The following is a 16,855-nucleotide window of genomic DNA, read 5'->3' on the forward strand; positions in this document are numbered from 1 at the left end:
TGTAACTTATTGCCGGTTTGGTTGGCGCAGTGATTAAGGTGACAGGACGGTCCAGCTACTGTTGCGATAGTCGCGTGTTCGAGTCCTGCTGGGGTATGGTCGTAAATTTATGTTTGTGGTTGTTTAATATTTGTGATTGTCATAGACAAGAGTGCAAAATCCGATAAGGAATAACCATCCCAGTCGCGCCAGTAACCCGGCTGGGTAAGGTAGGATGTCCTCTGGGATGGTCTCTAAGTTGGTCACTGGTCAGTCGGTAGATTTAATACTGAGGACCGTGATTTGGAGCCCACTATAGGACCAGTCCAGATAAACCCTAGTTGGTAAAAAGCAGACTTTAAAATATTTTAAAAAATATTCCAGTGTACATATGTTCATTTATATATTGTTTTAGTAAATCAGATATAAACTGAATGCTAATAAAAAGGTATTGCTCAATTATATTTATGTGTTTTAATGATTTTGAATGTTCTAATGATCAATTATATAGAATAATGTTTCTAATATGTAAAAACACCGCTGTATAAACTGTAGTAAAAAATGTATCACACAATTATAGAACAAGTGACAATCTCTTTGCATAACAGAAGAAAATTAACGATTTTCTCGCCGTTTTTATCAATAAAACTTTCGACGATAAATCAAAAATAAACGTTGGGGAAACAAATAAAACATATTATGTTATAAGCAGAGTGAGAGGCTGGTGTATACTTTGCTACAAATAAAGGGTGGTGTCCAATGTTCTAATTAAACGTAGCCAATGAAAGGTTGATTCTCAAGAGATATAACTGTATAATGGACGAAAATAAAAAAGATAGACGGGGAATTCATGACAAGATGGGGGTGGACAAAGAAAGATATAATCACTTTATGTAAAAAAATATTTGTAGGAGTTTTTTTCCAACCTTGTAAACATTAAACATTAAAATTGGTCCATTCACACTAACCAGTGGAAGCATGAAATATATTTTGAATTTATCCAATTCACCGGTGTCGGAAAATTCAAGAAAAGTGAAGTTGAGCCGATAGTTCCAGCTCTAGCTGCAGACTATTGCAATGTCGAAACCTTAAAAAATATTCTTAGCATGTAAAATTAATAGTGAATAATGAAGCTTAAGAAAGTATGTCTCAACAATCAAAGACTTGTTAAGACACATTTGGCAATTAATTAATTAATTAGTAAAAAATATACTTTCCCATAATTCCCTTGATAATTCAAAAATGAGATTATATTTTCAAAAGGTATGAATAACTTATTCTGTATGTCATATTTAATCTATAAGATGCTATAACGTATAACACTTCCTGATATTTACTTGTGCCCAATTAAAATGAAAGAATTCTTATTCTCTATCATTATTAATCCCACATGTTAACTAAAGTAACTCAATGCATATTCCTAACAACATTTCGTTTACATATAATGAAACTGTCCATACAACAAAAACAATGAATAACACTATCATCCCAAATAGCAACAACGATAAGTAACTTTAAAAATCAAAGCACATCAAAATGAAAAGAATACATAATGAAATGTTGTTGTACAGGCAAATTTTAAAATCGATATGGCCCTGTGGAAAACAGTTATGGGAATGTTCTGTGAAAAGTAATACACATTTTTTAGAACAAAGTCCTAAGAGGTATAGAAGATGCATATACTAGATACAATATAGAGAACATTCTTCCCACTGTTTAGCCTTTTCTAGAATCAATATCAAGTTAGATAAAAACCAGAGCAGATTATACTCAAAATCAAAGATTTGTACTGGATAGTCGGAAGATACTCCCAACTTGACCTGAGAGATTTATTTATCAGTCTCTTATAAAACCTATTTCGACTAGAATATGGTTCAAATATGGGGCTGCACTAAAACATTAAACCAATTTGTAATGCAATGATGCCAAAATAAAATTATTCGATTAATTAGCAATGCGTATCGCTACGTAACCGACGAAGAACGATCGGTCATCATGTAGACCTGGAAGTCAGATGAATTTACGCAGTTATCCAAGATTTCGACCTAAAACATGAAATGAGGTTACTAAATCACAGCAACGTAGAAGCAATATAGCTACTGAACAACACGCAGAAGCTTAAAGCGAACCTACATTTTTTATAACATCTTTATTAGATACGCTTAGTACAATCTTAATTAAAAATAATTTATTAGTACTTTTCATTTGTACTTATATTAATTCACAAGCAAGACGAGTGCCAGAAAATACATCAATGTATTCCTCAATTATAAAATTATAATAACTTATAGCTATAGTTTACACTAAAGGTATACACTTTATATAAATTCGTATGGTTTGGTTCGATTCAATCTCCTGACAGTCCAGCAGTTGTATTGCTTCCATGTTAGTATGATTTAGTAATCTTCTTTCGTGTTTCAAAGCGAAATCTTGGATAACTCCGCAAATTCATTTGATTTCCAGGTCATCGTGCAGTTCTTCGTTGGTTACGTAGCGATAGGCATTGTTAATCAATCGAAGAACCTTGTTTTGACAGCGTTGTATGATTAGTTGATTTGAATTTTTAGTGCAACCCCACATTTGCACCCCATAGGTCCAAATTGGCTTTATAATGGTATTATAGATCAACCTTTTTGATTTTAGATCAAGTTGAGAGTATCTTCCGACTAACCAGTACAGTTGTTTTATTCTGTTTCTAATGTGTTTTGCTTTCTGTCTAACGTGATGTTTCCAATTTAATCTACCGGCAAGATGGATTCCAAGGTATTTAGCTGATTCTGCTTCGGAATCGGGTATCCATTGGGTGATATAATTAAGTTTTTATTATTTCGCCGCAATGCAAAATTAACGTGGACAGATTTGGAGCTAATAAGTTTAATTTTCCAATATTTCGTCCATTTGTAGATTTTGTTGACTGCCACTTGTACTTTTTCTGTTGCCCTAGGAAGAGATATGTCGTTTGTCATAATCATTGTGTCGTCAGCAAAGGTTCCAAGTAATGTTTCTTTTGTTGATGGAATGTCAGCAGTATAGAGCAGATATAGGAGAGGTCCTAAGACGAACGACGAAGAGGTTGCGTCGAACCCATTTATTTCGATCATTTTTAATCGGCGGTACTCGAATAATTGGTCTTTTAAATCTTCGAGTTGAAGCGAACCTACATGAGTTTGTATAGTCTACGAGTATTTAATGTTAACTTTAATTTAAGTAGTAATTTTAATTAGGGAAATACATACTGATGTATTTATCCCATACTCGCCTTACTTGTATATTGATGCAAGTACAACTGAACAAAAATTAAAATTGTACTAAACATATCTAATTTAAGATGTAATCAATTTAAAAAATATAGAATCGGTCTAGTTTCGAAACTTAAAAATGAACATCAACTTTGACACCATTAGCACACGATTTAGAGCCGTCAAATATTTACATCATCTTCGAAGTTTCGACATTATACGACCTAAAAGATTTATATTAATTTCTCAGCTTCAACAGCATCCATTAAATTTAAACCATAAAGCTTAAATATTCTGTCAAATATGAAACACGATACCGATTCTTTAATATATATACTTTATTTCTGTTCATTATCTATTTGATATTGTTTCACCGCACATGCTATTTAGCGCTTTACGAGGCTACGCTAAATTACTAACCTTTAAAAAAACATTCAGATTCATACCAACAATAACGTATTAGTTGAGTTTTTTAGACATAGAATTCGAATTCTACCAAAAAAAATTGCCAGGAAACTATGACTAACCATGCACAATACTTGGAAAACAGCATTTATTTGACAGTAAAGCCTTGATATAATTTACAGAAAAAACCTACAGCCTCAAAATATATGTCTGTAAAAATTCATAAAATACATGCTCAAAATTTTAATTTATGCAAACAATTTATACATATTCGTAATCTCGAACAATTATTGAAATATTAATTGGTGATTCCAATTTATGGCCGACCTTGGTCATGTATATGGTTAGCAGCTCAGCATTGTTTTATTTTCAATGAATCATTCCATGTGATTGAACATTTTTATCACATATTGTGTATAATCAGTGTTTCTCAACCAAAAGTGAGTTTTCGTTAATTTCATGCAACTGCATTTGTCTATGTACATACTATAATATATTAATTAAAAGCGGAACAATTGCATTGCAAAAATTAAATAGTAATATACATATATGTAAACACTTAAACATATAAGAAAACAACACCGAGTAAAATATTAAAATTATTAATACTTGACCCCTTCGGTAAGATAAAAAGGTTGATTTAATTATTCAATATTGTTATAAAAATATTATTACGACACCAGTAATAAATGTTTATAGAGGTCTCAATAAGGAAATTACTGCTACAAACAAATAAAATATCAATGTTTAGTAACATTTAACATTAATTGTCTTATCGTTTTTTCGCTGTGGATATTGTCTAATTGCGCTTGTCATATTATTCTCACTGTTATCATGGTCGCAATACCTAGTTGGCCTTGGTTGCGTTATCCCGCACTTCTACTGTCTTCCTTTGAAACATTTTGCCATGATTCATTCCAGCTTAGGGGTGTTGGTCACCGAAAATATATAGATATTTCGATATATCGATATTTTAAATTTATAAATTATATTTAATTTATTTTGAAAAGATATCGAAAAATATCGACTAAAAAAATATTGATATATCGATATTTTTTCTGTATCGCTATATCAGCTCATTAAAAAATATTATTATCCCTATTGTTCAATAAATTTCACTGTATGGACTAATTTTCATTTTATTTATTATTAATTTTACTACTATTCTATTTTTCCAATTCTGAATCGTTTTATATATATATTATTTTCCAATTACAGAAATTCATTTTCGCTATATTTTCAGTTTTAATCGTTTAGGTCTGGTTAATCGAGGATATTTCCATTAAAATATCGAGTATTGGAATTAATTCATAGCGTTTTTTATAAAAATGATTTATTAGAACTGAAGAAGTGTGTTATTAAATTTTATATACTGTTCAAAAAGTGATGAAAATAAGTGACAGTTGGACGAAGCAATATCTGGAAAATACGGCAGATGGTCTAGAACTTGTATTTAAAGTGTTTCCAAATATTTTTTCAGCGGTTTGACATGTGTGGGCGAGCATTGTCGTGTTGAATATTTATTTAATTGTTCTGTAATGTTAATATTCTTTTACCTTTGGATATGACGAATTAAGAGCAAATAAAATATCACTTGCAGGAAAGTTTACTTTTCCAACGTAGATAAACGGAGATGGATATTTTATAAGTGATAGTATGACAAAAGTGTCTCGATCAACTGAATGCAATATCCAAATATTTATTTTTATTTAGTTTTATTTTGTTTCAATTTAAATAAATCACTCTATGCGATAATAAATATTTTTATTGGGGACTTGTTTCAGACTAATTCTAATTATATATCTCGGATTTTCAATTTTTTGCTGTGTGCTGTTAGGCGTCATGTGATATTAACTTAATAATAATTAAGGCAAATTTTGATATACTATAAATGGGTTCAAGAAATAATCTTTTTTGTCTGGCATAATCAATTCCATTTTATTCTCTTTCAATTTAATTTTATCACACCATGTGATAAACATTTTTATCATGTAGTGCGTTTACTCAGTGTTTTTTAAACTTAAAACAATTACATTATTAATAATTGACGTTGCATTTTTTAACTGATTAAAGACTATATAACATTATGCATTGAATGACGAAATTTAAATTAGAAACAGTGTAAAACACTAGACGATAAATAAATGTTAAAACTGATCTCCTTCATATGATAAAGTGATGGAAGGCATTATTATTTGTAGAGCACGTTAATTTCTTCTATTTCTGAAAAAAATTAATGAACAGATTAATCAGTGTATTGCATATCGCTAGCTAATACTTTTTTTCTCACGCAAGGCGATTTTTTAATTCCATTTTGAAAAAAATAAATTAGAGGCAACTTCGGTAAAATAGTACCACTTGAGTATTTCCAAACATTTATCAGTTGCAGTATTATCGCCCAAAACTTCTAAAGCATTCGATGCTGCAGTGTTCTTCCAACTAAAGCAGAAGAAGAAAGAAAACCTCCCGCACATGCTGCTTATACAGTAAAAAAACTGAGATTTTGTATGACATTCAAACCGAAAGTATTATTGACAAAGTATGTAACCAAATATGTCTAACTCCTGTGATGTCACCCAAAATTAGCTGTCGCTATGCAATGTACATGTAATAGCCAGAGACATCTTGAGAACGGATCGAACCAATTTGCACTTCCAACACAACATTATTACTGTAACACAAGTAGCAATGAGAAGTTATTTATAGCATTCTTAAAAGAAATTAAATCTTAAAGCTAAAAAAGTACGATATTATTTGTCATACCGTTTGGGCTGATAATAATTGTCTACTAAATCAATAACATTTGATAAATTTTCTCAGTTTATTTTTGGTGACCGCCATACAACTAACCTTGGCGCTTTTGATTTAGATATAATTCCATGAATGATTCTACGTGATTAAACATTTTATTTATCTTTATTGCATTATGCACTTCACTTGATGACCTTGACACTTTTCAGTCCTTTTAAAATTTATTTATAATCTATATAATACACCTTATCAAAAGTTTAGATTTATTATTTATTCCTTATGGCGTTTTTATGATTTTGCTTCTGAAAAATATGTATTGTGTTTTGTATGTTTTTGGCCCTTTTTATTATTTGCAGTGGCCAAATTTCAGTCGTTGCAGATTTTGATTGATAGAATATTGTCTGTGCTCCTGATGAATATAGCTGATTTAATCAGTATAATTAGTTTCGTTATGCTTAATGGCACTTTGAATAACATAATAACACATGAGCTGAAAAGTCTCAGGCCTAACACATAGATAGCGCTGTTTTATTGTATTTATCGCTTTTTCAGTTACTATTAACCTTGAAAAGAAAGCTATTAAAATTTTATTATATTCTACTCATAAGTTTGTGAATTATTGTGCTAAGGGTGGCACTGTTTTTGTTCTTTTCAAAACAGTGGATCAAAAACATTGTCGGTTTTAATTTTACCCTGCTTCTTGATGGGAAAAATACCGTTCAAGCGAAGCAATGACTTGAAAAGTACTATAAGGATTCCGCTCTATCAGTTGGTTTACTGACTTCAAACGTGGTCGTAAAAACACCGATGATAAAGAACGCAGTGGACGTCCAAATGAGATGATAACACCAAAAAACATAAAAAAAATCACAAAATCGTTTTGAATGATCGAAAAGTGAAGTTGCATGAGTTAGCTAACATCGTAAAGATATTAAAGGCACGTGTTGGTTTTATATTGCATAAGCATTTGACTATGAGAATGTTCTGTTCAAAGTGGATGCCGCGTTTTCTCACTGTTGAGCAAAAATAAAAATGTGTTGTCGATATGTCACAATGGATGAAACATGGATCCATCACTTCACTTCGGAATCAAAAGGACCCTCATCTGAGTGGACAGCAAGTGGCGACAGGCCTATTTTGAGGCAAAAGATAAATCGTTCTACAAAAGTGGTATTGAAATGTTAGAGCAGCGCTGCGCTGGAATTATTGTGTGGCTCTTGATGGAGATTACGTTAATGATTAAGCGAATTTTGAACAAAAAAATACTAGTATAAATTAAATGGCGATGGGAATGATCTGGTAAATAAATGTGCTAATCTTGCTTCAAAAAGGAACTATGTTTATCCTTATAACTCTATAGTTGACATTGATCTTCAGTTATTTTGATAATCCTACGGAAAAGAGTAAGCGAACCATTCTATCGACGTCAACTGCGATACCGACATGGGACGTTCATACAGTAAAAGTTATGTTATCTCTTTAGTGAGACCAAAGGATTACTAATTACATTAAAACAAGAACTAAATATGGGCCAAAGCAACTTTTTGAATGATAATATTCGGCCACAAATTGCTAAATTAGTTACAAGATAGGGAAGAGTTCATCAGAGAACCTTTAACATAATAACAACAGCACTCGTTTTATGCAACTTCATGTAGAAAATGGTTCCAAGATTGTATACACTGTTGCAGCTCAACTGTGTATACAATCTCAACACCACTCAACAACAAAATTTCTCTTAAAACGCATGAAAATAAAAAAAATGAATAGAATACATACAAGCACCTAATATATTTAAGAATAGTTCAATTTTTATTTTGAGACTGTTCTAATCCTATATCTTACATTTTCAATTTTTTAGCATTTGGTGTTTGTTCATTCACACAGTTTACTCTGCTCTATACTCTATACTCTGTAATAATAAGTACCAAAAACAAGAATTGAATATGCGCCAAAGTAAATTTTTGAGCGATAATGTTCGGCCACAAATTGCTCAACTAATTAGTTACAAGATAGGGAAGAGGTCATCAGAGAACTTTTAACATAATAGCAATAACACTCGTTTTATGCAACTTTATGTAGAAAATGGTTCCAAGATTGGATTATTTAGGACATTAATTTTTTTCCATGGGGAATTCATCATTGAACATCCTGTTGATTGGAAATGGATGGTACTTTAGTTGAAATAAAATGCATTTTTCATAAGTATTTGAATATTAAGTAAATAAGTATTAGTATCAGTATAATTAAAAACTCCTTTAATATTAAATACCTCTTAGTAGTATATGGTATAATAAAGAAAATTTACAAAATGAATAGCATTTAAGTTCTATGGAATTCATTTTCTTATAATTTCAAAATAAAACATCAAATAATTAAAAATCAGAATTAATTAAAGTAATCATTATTATCATAATTTTAATGAGACATTTATAAAAGCTTATATTGCAAAAATAATAACATACAGTCATATGGAAAGGTGGACGGTGTTAGATACTGATATTTGAACTTTTTGGCATTTTGCTCGCACGTGCTACATCTGACCTGGCATTTAATAACATCAATTTATTTTTGTATTTTACAGTAGTTGGGAAACAGATAAACAAACAGAGGAGCATTATAGAAATTGGAGATTTAAATGCATATTTATCAAAGCTAATCGGATTTCTATTTTGAATTAAATTTTGGATTTCAAAAAGTTGAGGAAAACTTCAAATGAAAAATAAATGTATGTTAAATTAAATATTATTTATCACATGAAAACATAACTAATAACTATTTAATTTTAAAACCTATTAACAAGCCTTAATTAAACTTGATGGAACATGTTTTTTTCACGTTTCATTTTATGAAAAAAATAGCAAACCGAATATAATAAGGTTTCATTTTAAATTATCTATTATTTGCAATCGTATTTCTCACCCATCCCAACAAAATTGGTTTTATACTGCATATAGTATAAAAAAGCGGCATAAATTATGTAATCGAATTTTGTTTATGTATTAAACGCGTTTAAATAAAATAAAAATGATTATCTCAAGTAGGCAGGGTGGTTTCCGACAAACAAATATTTGAGGTACCTCGTTCGAGCATAATCTAGAAAACAAATAAAAAGTCATGTCATGTGTAATAAGCGAACTGTGACAAATCAATATGATATAAATATAATCAATTAGAAAGTGACAGTTGCTGACCTATATCATCGCATTTGTCTCGAATATATGTAGATTTATAGGAACTTTGAATAAATTCTCGCTATTTAACAATAGATAACGTTAACAGGACTGCGTGCGTGAGTGTTTGTTACAATGGTAACATGTGCAAATTGTTTCAAATTCAATATCTATCATTTTTAACCGATTTCGAAAAAGGAGGATGTTCTATATTCGGCTGTATATTTTTTTAAATGTATGTTCGCCGATTTCTCCGTCAATTATTTTTTTACTCGAAAGAGTGCACTTCTGAGGTGGTCTCATTGGAACCAAATCAGGATCTGTTGGGGGGAAGGGGGGAAATCGAGGGAAACGCGCAAATTTCAAAGGCACGTATAATGTTTTCACCTATTTTTTATCTATAATAATCAGAATAATGTATAATGTTATTGCTGAGCTAATGTGGCGGAAAATAGGAAGTCCCGGTTACGACGGTTTAATGTTTTTGTTAAAAATATTTTATTATAAATGTATTATTTTTATAATTTGGAATACGTCAAGTTTTATGCCGAAAGAAATTTCTTGTAGTAATATTTTTTCAATATATATAAATTATAATTACATTTATGGGGTTATGTTTATTTGGAATTTTTCCAATTTATTATTGGCTTAAAGTCCGTCAAAATATATCTAGATCTAATCTCTAAACTAATCTACGGAGTACTTATTTTGAACAATCTAGGCTGTTTGGGTGGATATACTCAAAATCCAAATGGATTATTCAATTCAGACGTATGATCCATCGTACCGAAGGTTGTATTCAGAGGGAAAACTGTGATCTTGTGTTCGCGAGCCGAGCAATAAAAGAGTAAAATGGCGGTTTTACAAACTAATTCGTACATCCCAGTAAATTTGTAATAAAACTACAGAGAATCACACCTGAATATCTATTTGATTATAGTTAAATGGGAACTCCTGCTACACCCATATTATCCACCAAACATTATTCTATTCATTTAACTCTTGTTCCAATAGATGTCGCATTTAATATTGACGGCTTATTTTTCAGATGTTTAATTAAAATATTTATCATTATTGTATATTTATGGTTTATAATCATTTCAATGTTTAAATGATAATATTTACTTAGTTATTCATAGAATAATAAAAGTTTCATCAAAACAAAAAAATAATATAATAAAATAATAATAATAAAAAAATAAAAAATTACAAAATATGTTTTCTAAACAATAAAACATTCAATGAAAAAAATTATTTATCTCATATACTTCAGAAGTATGTTAATTGAATCTAACGCCAAATCTCCGTATAGTTTAAGAAAATGATTATTAATCAGTTATTGCTAAGAAAAAGAGCGATGTCCACGATATCATGAACCTTTTAATATGTATCTGAATAAATGTTCTTCTGTTCTTCTGAAATACTCGTAAAATTCAATTACTGCTGGAAAGTCAAGAATTGTATTGACCAGTCAAAAAAGGTAACCATAATGATACAAATTGTCTACCTGTTTTAATTTTTAAAAATAACACATAATAATTAATAATTATGAGCCACAAAAACTTATTCAAAGTCGTATTATTATATTTTAATTAATGAATTATTATTTTTAATATCAGATATTGGAGTGTTTTAAACTATTCTGTTTCGGTTAAAACAAGTTTATAGAAACTGCACTTATGACAATAGTAATAGCTCAGTTAAAAGCTAGAAATATCCATACATTACTAGACGGTTGTTCGTTGAATTTGTTCTTTTTATTGAATTAAATTTTAGCGTTTAATTTTTATTCACTATGACTTATATGGACTAACTATCTGGATGAGAAAAAATTCTCACAAAGAACAATAATCTCATTAATATCATCATTCAGTAACATGCTGTGTAAGCCCGGATGGTTGGATATTATATCCGGAATTGCTACTGATTATTCTTGCTAGTGTTTTGCTTTGCAAGGTGTTCATTAAGTATATGCTCTTAAATATAAAATTATATTTCCTATATGTTAAATTGAATTAACTTTAGTAAATGATAGAACACATAGTCTTATAAATATGTTAATCAAGTGAATTATTAATTATTATTAAATACTATTTTTGCTTTACATATGCAAATAATTATATTAATGTAATTATTAATATTAATTTTATTTTATAACCACATAACTTTATATATGGTTATAAAATATATACTTTATATACTTTTACTTATAAAATTTCTTATAAATTTATATATATATATATATATATATATATATATATATATATATACATATATATATGAGATTGACTTTATATTCTTCACAGTAACGTTATCATATTTTATTTAAAAAAATAGTCCAGACAATTAAATTGTATTTAAATTTTTTTTGATGATATGCCAAAAGTTAATAAAATAATCTTGACTCATAGGTCGAACCCCATAAAATCATTAACACACAATTTTTACCATTGTAATTAAATTCGAATTTCCAGCCAGTAATCAATTAATTTATTTGTCTATTAAACCGGATAACATATTAACCTTTAATTTAATTTAGAACCAAACAGTAACTTGCTATACTCTGACCATAACTGTATTAAAAATCAATATGAATCAGGATCTAGTACACGACTGAGTTTTTTACTCATTAGAAAAAATGTCCTTAACTGTGACCTTGAACAACAGATTTTGATTTCAGAGATTATGTGAAAAAATAATTTGTTTTTATTAAAATTCCGATTTGTTGTTTACGCGAAGAAATTAACAAACCTGTTTGAAGCGGGAATTGCAGCTGAGTTTAATTTTATTATTTTTATAATTACATCAAAAACTCATACAAAGTATATGGTGGTCTTATACGGCTCTATTCTGCATGGGAAAAATCCCCTTCCAATTCCCACAGCCCCATAGCGCACGAATTACACGAGACCGTTAATTTGCGTCCTCGAGAACAAAGAAACCGGGATACAAGTGCCCTTTTCGTGTAAACGGTCGCCTAAAACACGACGAATATCCCCCAGAACTGCATCACCGACAACCCGGTGTTGCGTAAATATCTCAAGATCTATCAAACAAGCGCGTGAAGCGAGAAAATAAAATAATAAGAAAAAATAATTCAGCATAACAAGTGGTCTAGCCAAGATCATTGATAAAGGAGTGGCAAATCCACCGCATACCTGGCAACAGCGCACATCACGTCGTCAATAAGGACACGTTGCAGACATCATTTTCATTTAAAATTCACGGAGTTTTATGGGGTTTATCGTATGAATGTGGAAGGTGACGCAAGTAACAGTATGAGGGTGATTAGGAACGGCGTCCTGTCGGTTAAATTAAGGGAAATAAAGGAGTAAAAATCGCAGAAATCGAGGACAGAGGTACGGTGTCAGGGGCGGGCCAATCAGATCGAAGCACATGCTACGTCACATGCCAGATATCACCCGGGCAATGCTCTTGTTACAGAAACACCCTTTCCGTTTTACGTATCGGGATCTCGGCGGAATGTCCTGGGTACATTATCGGAAGGGAAAATCGACGTACTCACCTGACTAACGGGAGGGGGGCGGGGTTGTTGGAGTGTCGTTGCCTGTCCGGTCACTTTCACTTGTTTCAATGTCTCGAAAGTAGAAGTCTGGGCCAGGGGGGAACCGAATGACGGGATGGGCGCTCTGAACCGAACCGATTTCCTGCGAAAATCCCGCGACCCGACGCGAAAATACGAAAATGTCACGTGCGTACCTAGCTGTATCGACCAATGAATGGGACGCGAGGAGAGATGACGAACGTCGCTGCATATACCGTTAGCGAAATCTCACCGCGGACCTCTTTTGTTTCTTTTCGGTCGTTTTGTTGCAGCGCGACGACGACCACGAAGACGATTCACGGGACCTGTCCCCCGCCCGAGCTCTGTACGGCCTCTCACTGGAAGCCCATGTAGAAACCACCAAGCTGTCCGGATCCAAGCCCCCGCAATTGATATTTCCGCGACGGAAAACGGGCTTGAACTGACTCAACGATCAACATTTGGCGTGGCTCGCACGCAAACAGCGGCGCGGACGGAGGGGAGGTACCGCGTGTCCAGGTCTGGTGGTGCGTAGTCGGCCGTGCGCGGGAATGAAAGCCAGCGCGGCGCTGCCGGCTCGTCGCGAAAGCCGGACGGTATGCGGAATTATGTATATATAGGATAGTTCCACGAGTTGGCCGACTGCACGATTGATTATATTCGCCCACCTATTCCCGACGGATTGAATCCTATAGAGTGTACACGGTTTATAATCTCATTGCCATTGTTTATTCAAACGCGAAATAATAGAATAAAAATTACAGGCCGGTCTTTTATGCTCAATAGCCACTGCTTTTAATCCGGCTACATACGGTTTTTTGTCAATAGTTATTTGAAATTTAATCACAAAATTTTAACAGGCAACTAATCGAATTCCTCATAATAATGCCTGCGATATGCGCGCAATTATAAATTAATAAAACCATATTATTGTTATTAGAATCTTAATTAAAGTTTTGTATGAAAATACCTCTTACTGGTAAAAGTATTGTACCAAAATATATTATATATGTTGACAAAAATATATCGATAAATGTTACATATATATTTAAATATATTTTTAGAATGATATTAAAACTTTTGTAGAATTAGTTTATTACTAAATTTTGCTAAATAGACTAAAAGTCATCAAATTGTTACGATTTTATTAGTACTCATATTATACTTGAAGATGTCATATTATTATCAACATTTAGTTTAAGAAAATCCTAATTACTAATATCTAACATTATAATTATTGATAAATAATAATTTTAAATATATTAATTAAATTACTGACTATGTAATTACTAATATCATATATAATTTTTCATACTGAACAGTATTTTAAATTGTTGAATAAATCGCATATAGCATATTAACATATAATTTGTGAATGAATTTTATAAAAATAGGGAAGGAAAAAAGGATAAGAATTATAGAGAATTATTTTATACATTAAAAGATAAAGTTAACAGGCTGGCTTGGTTGGCGCGGTGGTAAAGGTGACGGAACGGTCGACCTACTATCGCAGATAGTCGCGGGTACGAATCCCTGGGGCATGGTTTTAAATTTATGTTTGTGATTGTTTAATATTTCTGAAGTTAAGATTTAGAGTTAGTGGATGTGGTTTTTTTAGTAGGTATCTGTTTTAGTGACAGTTTGTCATATAAAATGAGTTAAATTTTGTAAATCATCATCTGTCAAATTTCATTTAATAATTGTCAATTATGTGAATCAACTATTTTTCGTCACATTTCTTTCATTCCATATATTTTATATACTCTTAGTAATATTTAATCAAACTATTTTTTAATTCTATTTAAATTTTTAATCTATTTAAATAATATATTATCCAAAAAAAATAATATTTTTTTCCAGTAAAATCTAATTTCAATTACAGTCTAATTATTTAATCCTGTTATAGATCTTTTCAAATTTCGATAGGGGCGTAACCGCATAATAGACCTCCTTGCAAGCGTTTGAGTGCAAAAATATCCTAAATACTTCAGAATAACAAAAGTATTTGTACCTGAATTCGCACATATTTGCAATGATGAATGTCCTACGGCTCTACCTGTCGAAGCCCATCTTTAAAAGACAAATAGTTTGTTATTCAGTGGAGAAGTAATCTTTAAAGCCACCTGTTAACCAACCTTGTAAATAGTCAATAGACTAGTGATAATTACCAACAACGGTTAATCGTTTTATACCATTAACCAAAACTATATATTTTCATATTATATTATATTTATTTTATATATCTTCATATTGAGAAATCAGTTTCTTTAAAAAAAAATTCTATGCTGATAGTAGATATTAATTAATTGGTTGACATTAATATATTATTAATATTTTTAACATTAATTTTAACAATAATATTTTTATACATTACTTTTTTAATGTTTCGTAAATGATAATATTTACAGAGGCAATTAAAATATAAAAATTTTAATTGTACTGTAAGTGTAATTACAATATAAAAAAACAGTTAGTCAGTTGACAGTTTAGAATTAGTAAAAACTGGGTTCTATATGATAAACAAATTTTCATTGTACAATATTGTAAACTTTAACTTCGTTAACTGTGAAAAGAGAAATTAAAAAATTCAGTAAGACTGGATGTGTTACTGATTGATGTTAGCTATGCGATCCAATAACAAGCTGTACTTTAAAATTTTGCTTGAACTAGTGCAATATATCACCTATTATAAATGATTTTATTCGCTTCGGTTTATTGAAATTTATGTGAATAATTCAGTAATATGAAATATGTAAGATTAAATTAAGTTTAAAATAGTAAATAGTTGTTTGGAATAATTTATAATTATAATTATCTTTGGACGCATTCTGTATGAATAGAGTAATGTTTATCAACACCGATTTGTCTGACAGTCCGAGTGTTTGCAATACAAACGTCAATGCGGCAACGGTGCATTTGGCGAACATGTGAGAAATAGGATTATTTCGCCTTGTTGCCAGTTAGACCAATTTAATCATAGTTTAACGATTTTTCTATTAAATTATGTATGAACAGATTTTTTTGTTGCCATGCTCATACATAACATGTTGGCGTGAATCAATGAAAATAAACTGTCAATTTGTATTATTGAACGTGGTATATTTGAAATAATATGAATGGCAAAATGTTTAATTTTTTGTTCAGTGTAGCATAGCATTCCTACTTTTTATTGTTTTGTAGAATACTGTCATTCCGAAAAGAACAATTTAATAATAATTAATGATATTTTGCGTTATTTATTGAAAACAAGCGGATGTGTCTGCCAAAATTCATTACCATAGTGTTTCTTTTTGATGAAACTATTTTTGTAGTTTGGCAAGAAAAAAATCTCATTATCTGGCAATTTATCACGCACATATTATTTAAAAAGTTGCTTATGTAAGTTTTACATAATTATTGCTATAAATAAAATCCACTTACCAGGGTAGTTTCAGATGTTGTCAGTTTAGAAAATAACTATTTTAAATTATTCATATAACAAATATGTCTATTTTAATATATATTATTTACATATTTCGGATTTATATATGGGAAATTATGAAAATATATAACATTTATTAAGAATATTGTACTACTATGATCTTTTATTGTTAAATAAATATGTTATACCTTCTGAAAATATATAGATGGCAGTAATAAATCTTACGAATCAAGATATCATTGATGATCTAATCTAAAATCTAGGCTAAAAATCTAATCCTCGAATAAGTTAGCCATATCTATCAATAGCTCTTAAAGTAATATCGACCGGTTTAGCTCTTCAA

The 16,855-nt window shown here is 30.6% G+C and overlaps 1 protein-coding gene across 1 annotated transcript in view; it reads right to left on the reverse strand.

Annotated features, from left to right (window-relative positions):
- The window catches only part of LOC143193987 (uncharacterized), a 37,767-nt gene extending 24,227 nt beyond the window's left edge, over positions 1–13,540 (reverse strand). Inside the window, exon 1 of the mRNA XM_076400510.1 lies at positions 13,074–13,540. The gene's annotated coding sequence lies outside the window, so the exon portion shown is untranslated. The remainder of the gene's footprint in view (positions 1–13,073) is intronic.
- Between the last annotated feature and the right edge of the window lie 3,315 nt (positions 13,541–16,855).

Source organism: Rhynchophorus ferrugineus, unplaced genomic scaffold, assembly GCF_030347505.1.
Source record: "Rhynchophorus ferrugineus isolate W39M unplaced genomic scaffold, kcgeb_rfMv2 rfM3, whole genome shotgun sequence".
NCBI lineage: Eukaryota > Metazoa > Arthropoda > Insecta > Coleoptera > Curculionidae > Rhynchophorus > Rhynchophorus ferrugineus.